Source organism: Amia ocellicauda, chromosome 6 (assembly GCF_036373705.1).
Source record: "Amia ocellicauda isolate fAmiCal2 chromosome 6, fAmiCal2.hap1, whole genome shotgun sequence".
NCBI classification, from domain to species: Eukaryota; Metazoa; Chordata; class Actinopteri; order Amiiformes; family Amiidae; genus Amia; species Amia ocellicauda.
Window position 1 is genome coordinate 41,111,012 of NC_089855.1, and position 6,819 is coordinate 41,117,830.

A 6,819-nucleotide genomic window follows, 5' to 3' on the forward strand; every position below is an offset into this window, starting at 1 on the left:
ATTGTATTGTATTTTGTTTCATTTAATTTATTTAAGTTTAATTTTCATTTCAAACTGATTTTCTAATTCCAAAAGAGCATATTAATAAATTACTTTAGGAGCTTTGTTCAACATGACCTCTCTCTCTGTCTCTCTCTCTCTCTCTCTCTCTCTCTCTCTCTCTCTCTCTCTCTCTCTCTGAATTCTGTGCATTTGTATTGTCAAAGAAATTGGACATGCATACATACATACATATATACATACATAGATACATATATATGGAAAATAAACAATATAATTATAAATCAAAATAAGATGTAATAAACTACAGAAAACCAAAATGTAATCAAATGTGATCTTTAATACACACAAATATGTATGGCTGGTCAGAAGCATCTTGGACTCGGGTTCCTCTTCATGACTTATAACGCTTTTGCCTTTTGCTTAAGCTTTCCATGGAGGGGAACGTGGATGAGTTTGTACCATTCTTGGGAGGCTCTGCCTTGTTGGGGCAGAGCTGTGATCCTGGTGAACAGCAGATCGGGCATAGGTGGGCATGTGGGCGGAGGAGGAGGAAGGCCGGTCAAGCAAATAAGCTTGCTAAGGTACGCAGCAGCAGCAAACAGCCCCCCCATGCAGCCAGTCAGGCAGTCTGGCTGGCAGTGACTGAGTGGTTGACAGACAGCAAGCAACGGAATGCACGTGCTCTGTGATGTCATAGCAGTCAGCTTAAGAGAGAGGTTCGTGATGTCATCGCTGAGCTGGCTGGCTCTGTGTGTCTTGCTGGCTGTGTGTGTGTGTGTGAGAGAGAGAGAGAGAGAGTGTGTGTGTGTGTGAGAGTAGGTGGGTATTTGGCTGTGTTAGTGTCTGTCTGTTTTAATGTCTCTCTCTCTCTCTCTCTCTCTCTCTCTCTCTGTGTGGTGGGAGTTTTGTGAAGGAGAGTGTACGTAATTTCCTTGTGTGCTTTTCTGGTTTTGGCCTTGTGGAGCTTTATTTGGTCTGGAAGTGGGGTGAGCGGCGGGCTGTCATGGCAAGGGCCGGTGGTGGTTCTAAAATGGTTGCTTTGGAAAATCTGACGTGTCAGCCCGCCATTAAAATTATGACTTTTGAACGGGTTACCGTGGAGGAGTGTGTTCTTGCGGTGGGGAAGGTAGTGGTCTGCGAGAATGTAAAATCAGCCTCCCGTATGAGTAAAGCCGTAGTGGTGTTTCTGGCCAGGGAAGATCTGGTGCAAATGGTTTTACAACAGGGGATTGTTGTCAACCAGTCACTCATTCAGGTAGTTCCGTTGGCAAATCCTGTGACTCTTTTAACCATTTCTAATGTCCCGCCTTTCATTCCCAGTCTGCTGATTGAACGAGAGCTGCAGCGGTACAGGAAACTCATGTCGGGTGTGAAGCATATCCCGCTGGGGTGTAAAGCCCCAGAACTCTGGCATGTCGTGTCTTTTCGGAGACAGGTGTACATGATCCTGGAGAACCCCAGGTGAGAGTTCGAGGTCGTGTTTACTTTGTGCCATGACACCTACAATTATATGGTTTTTGCCACCACAGACACGATGAAGTGTTTTAAATGTGGTGGAGAGGGGCACATCCGAAGCACTTGCCCGGTACGGGAGGTCGGGGCAGGAGATGCACGACAGCGTGAGAAGCGGGTGGATGAAGTTGGTGCCGAGGAACTGGTTGCAGGAACCAGTGCGGCGGGGGAAGCCACGGGCCTGCAGCGGGCTCAGGCAGTGCAGGTTGAGGAGGGTGTCGGTGAGCCGGCGGCTGAAGCCGCGGGGTTGCGGCAGATTCAGCACCGTATAGTGGCGGAGGACATCAGTGAACCAGCTGGTGAAGCCGGTGAGGAAGGTGGCGGAGGTGGGGTGGAGATCCGGGGAGCAGTGGGGGTGTGTGAGGTTTTGGGTGTTGATGGGGTGGTGGTGGAGGAAGAAGCTGACAAGGATGGAGGGAGGGATGGTGAAGAGGAGGTATTTTAAAGACCGGCGAAAAAGAGAGTGAAAACACACAATGTTTATGTACCCGCAAAAAAAACGAATGTGCGTTTTGTTGATGATGGTGTGTCGGTTGGTGGGGTCAGCTGGGGTGATGAGTGTAGGAGTCCTTGTGGCGAGAGTGGCGGGGCTGCCAGGGTACAGGATAGTTCAGAGGGAGACAGGGATGATGAAAACTGTATTACTGACTCTTCTCAAATGTCGGAAGTGGCAGATCCCCGGGAAGGGGGGTTTAGTGCTCAGAGTCTTATTGTTTTTTGCAACAAAATAAAGGGAATAGGGGGGTGAATGTGGAGTCCTTTGTTCCTGATTTAAAACAGTTTGTTAGCTCAGCACAAGCTCTGATATGGGACTCTGCGGAGCTTGAGAATCTGGAAAGGTTTAGATTGAGAAAACTAGAAAAAGAACTAGAAAACAGTGTTGCCCTGCAGGGCCTGAACAACGGAAAGGCGCCAGGACTGGACGGGCTGCTGGTGGAGTTCTTATAAGGCTCTGTGGCCAGTACTGGGGATGGACTTACTCAGTGTGAGTGAAGAGGGTGTGCTGGACGGTGAGCTGCCATTGAGCTGCAGGAGGGCAGTACTTACACTGCTCCCTAAAAAGGGTGATTTATGTTAAATCTCCAACAGGAGACCTGTGTCATTTTTGTGCTGTGACTTTAAGATCTTGTCAAAGGCTCTTGCCAACCATCTCAATCCAGTTATGGGATCCCTAGTGCACCCAGATCAGACTTATTGTGTCCCACAGCGCTCAATATTTGATAAACATTTTTTGGTGAGGGACCTGATGTCGGCATCCAGGTTGTTTGGCTTTCAAGCAGGTTTGATCTCCTTGGATCAAGAAAAAACATTTAATGGTGTGGATCATAAGTATTTGTTCCATACCTTGGAAGCTTTTGGTTTGGGCCCTAATTTCTTGACACTGATTAAATGTTTGTATAATAATGTTTTTAGTGTGTTATAAATCAATGGCGGGTTGAGTGCCCCATTTCCGGTGCAGAGAGGGATTAGACAAGGCTGCTTGCTATCGGGAATGCTGTATTCCTTGTCCATAGAGCCTCTCTTGCACACGCTGAGGACTGTGTTGACTGGTCTGAGCATCCCGTCCTGCAGTGTGGTGTGTGTTCGGTTGTGTGCATATGCAGACGATGATGTGTGTGTGTGTGTGTGTGTGGTGGGGGACTGGGATGTTGTGCTTTTGGAAGAGAGCCTAGAGAGATATGGGCAGGTGTCATCAGCAAGAGTTAATTGGATGAAGAGCAGTGCGGTGCTGCTCGTAGAGTGGGGGGGGGGCAGCCCCTGGGTTTGCAAGCTGGGCTGCAGTGGAGTAGTGGGGAGTTAAAGTGTCTGGGGGTGTTCCTGGGGGGAGAGAAGGCAATGCAGGGGAACTGGGAGAGGATAGAGGAGCAGGTACAGGAGAGGTTGGGGCGCTGGCAATGGCTGCTCCCCCAGCTCTCGTACAGAGGGAGGGTGCTGGTCATTAGTAATCTGGTGGCTTCAATGCTGTGGCACAGGCTAGTGTGTGTGGAGCCGCCAGGAGGTGTGCTCACCAGACTCCAGAGGACCCTGCTCCATTTCTTTTAGGACGGGCTGCACTGGATCAGGCAGAGAGTGCTTTTTCTACCAGTAGCAGAAGGTGGGCAGGGACTTTTAGACCTGACCAGCAGGGTGGAAGTGTTCAGGTTACAGACAGTTCAGAAGCTGCTGTTCTCAGAGGCTGTAGCTGGACAGGCAGTTGTTTGTGACAGACATGTCTCAGTTGGATCTCAGAGGGGTTCCACTTTTTTACCGTAGTGTCTTGAAAGCGTGGTGGCTAGTGCGGGTGCGAAGAGACATGGAGAGGTTGGGGGCTTATTGGCTTTTGAGAGAGCCGTTGCTGTGTAACCCTGCACTGCGGCTCCCTGTGTTGGAGTCTCAGGGCTTGCACAGCAGGCTGGTTAAGGCAGGTGTGACCAGGCTGGGGCAGGTTGTGATGGGGAGGGGGGGTGGCTGGATGAGTGTGGAGGCCTTGGCAGGAAGGCTGCAGGTGCACTCAGTGCGAGTGGTAGGGGTGTTGCTGTCTCAGTAGAGTGTGGCCCTGCAGGAGTAGGGGCTGGGTGTACAGGGGGAGGTTTGGATGGGCAGCAATGAATCCGATAGACAGAGGCTTTTCATTGAGTTGAAGCTTTCCCCTTCCATGTGGCTCAGGCAGGATAGGCCAGATCTGATTTTACAGATGAAGGAAGTCTCCGATGTTGTTTTTTCTAGTGCCAATAATAAGACACTGTATCAGTTTGTATTGAAAACTACTCATTTTGCACAGTTAAAAGATGTCCCTGATTCACCCTGGAGAGGGAAGCTGCTAGTTGAGAGTGCAGTTCGCCCAGCTTGGGGAACCCTGTATACAGCCCCCCTGAATAAGAGAGCTGGGGATTTACAGTGGCAGGTTCTGCATATGGTTTTAGCAGTGAATTCCTTTCTGTCCATTATTGATCATGATGTGACTGATGCCTGTGTGTTTTGTGGTCAAAGGTGTAAGATATTATTTGTTAGAATGTATTTTTCTATGGGAAATTCTATACCATTTGGTTTGGTAGAGGAAACAGATCTCCCTGGTAGCCCCTGGTAGCCCCTGGTAGCCCTGGTAACCCTATCTTTATGACCAGAGACCAAAAGGGACTTGTCCTCTGATTGGCTCCTAGCCAAATTCAAAATGACCCCCCACTTCTAAATTACTTTAGCATAAGACACCCAAGTCATGGTGGTAGCAAAATGCTATTGGTTGGAAGGAAACCTTATAAAAGGGAAAACAAAGAGAATTTTAATTCTCTTAACTTCTTCATCCTGCAACGAGACACAAGACAGAGCTGGAGAGGAGAGACAGAGAGAGAGACACACTGCTTCCTGCCTGACCAGACTGGCCTATAAGCTGTACTGTGAGGAGAAAGACTGTCACTGCCGACAGGGAGCGCGATGAGGCCATCCTTGCTCTCAATAGCAGGATGGACCAAATCTGCGCTCTCTTGGCCGCACAGGCAGCGCAGGCAGCACAGGCAGCGCAACAGGAGCCACTCCCCCCACGACATGACGCTCCACCGCCAGCTTACACTGCACCGGTGGAGACTGAGGGGAGTCTGTCTGCCCCATCCCAGGAGGAGGGCAGCAGACGGGCCACCTGTGAAGAGGACCGCCTATCTCTGGGTCCTCACGGACTCAGAGCTCGAGACGGAGCTCATGGAGGAGTAGCTGGTTGCTTCTACCCCTCCTCCGTTGAGCGTGGACTCCCCTCCTGCTCCCACGGGACAGGACAGGGAGTTCTGGGCAGTCATTCAGAGGGCTGTGGAGTCGCTTCAGCTCCCCTGGCTTTCTGATCCTGCCCCGCCACGCTCCAGGTTTGAGAGGGGTCAGCGGGCACTCCCGCTGCTGCCTGACTTCCTTGATGGGCTGAGGGCTACCTGGGACCATCCGGCAACAGCCTCCACCCTAGCCAGGAGAGGGGAGGCTTATGCCAGGACCCAGGGCGCAGCAAAAACGAGCTTGGTGGATTTTCCATAGGTTAATTCCACTGCCCCTATCTCGCCGGGCTTTACTTTTGGCCCCTCTGTGGAGGAGATGCTCTCGTGCACCCTCCGGGTGAGGTAACAGTCTTTGCAGCTGGCCCTAGTGTACCCGGTGGCACCTCAGGCTCAGCAACGCAGGCCGTCTGCGGCAGCTCGCCAGCAGGGAGGCCCCCCGACCGCAGCTCCCAGGCCACAGCCCAGGCCACAGGCCGGACCACAGGCCGGACCACAGCCCAGGCCACAGCCCCGCCCACCTGCCGATCTCCGCCAGCATCTCACTGGCAGGCAGGCGCCCCCCCAGGCTGACCCCACCTCCTCCACCACCCGAGCCCTGTCCTGAGGCGTTCCAGCAGCCTCTGGCCCACCGTTACAATGCCCAGCAACTGTCCAATTGGCAACACTGCACCCAAGACTCTTGGGTGCTCCAAATTATATCAGTTGGCTACTCCCTGCAATTTCAGACACATCCACCCCTCTTCCAGAGTGTGGTGTGGAAGCGATTGAGGGACCCATTGCAGTGTGTGGTGCTTCACGTCAAAATCTCTGCTCTCCGCGAGGGATTTTATTCCCCAAACTTGCTTGTGCCCAAGAAAGATTGCGGTTTCCGCCCCATCTTGAATCTGAGGCGCCTGAATCGCCACCTCAAGGTGCTGCGCTTCAAGATGCTCAACCTGCGCACCATGTCCCAGGCCATCTTGCCCGGCGACTGGTTCACCACGGTGGATCTGACATCTTGCACAGGCGCACAGGAAGTTTCTCCGCTTCGCCTTCGAGGGCCGAGTGTTCGAGTTTGCTGTTCTCCCCTTCGGTCTGTCGCTAGTGCCACGCACTTTTTCCAAGTGCGTGGACGTTGTGCTAGCCCCCTTGCATTGCCAGGGGGTCCGCGTCCTCAATTATCTAGACGACTGGCTGGTTTGTTCTCACTCAAGGGAGCAGGTTCAGAAATTACATGGACCTGATTTTAGGCCGCCTCTCAGAATTGGGCCTTCGGGTCAATCGAGAGAAAAGCCGCCTGACGCCAACTAAGCAGGCACACTTCCTCGGACTGCGCCTCCATTCCATTGCCATGCTTGCCACGCTGGCGCCAGAGAGAGTTGCCTCAATACACACGTGTCTCTCCCTCTTCCAACTGAGAGCTCGTGTCAGGGTATCCCTTTTCCAGAGGCTGCTGGGCCTCCCAGTGGCTGCATCACAGACCCTCCCCCTCAGCCTCCTCCAGTTGAGGCCATTGCAGTGGTGGTTCAGGTCTCTCAGGATGCACCCTCGCCATGATCGAGCACGCCGAGTCACAGTTACTCTGGCGTGC

The 6,819-nt window shown here is 52.3% G+C and overlaps 1 non-coding gene across 1 annotated transcript; it reads left to right on the forward strand.

The window, feature by feature from the left end:
* The first annotated feature begins 378 nt into the window (after positions 1–378).
* On the forward strand, positions 379–493 carry LOC136752004 (U5 spliceosomal RNA). Its single transcript, XR_010817186.1, has one exon. It is a non-coding gene; the product is annotated as a U5 spliceosomal RNA (small nuclear RNA).
* Positions 494–6,819: the final 6,326 nt, after the last annotated feature.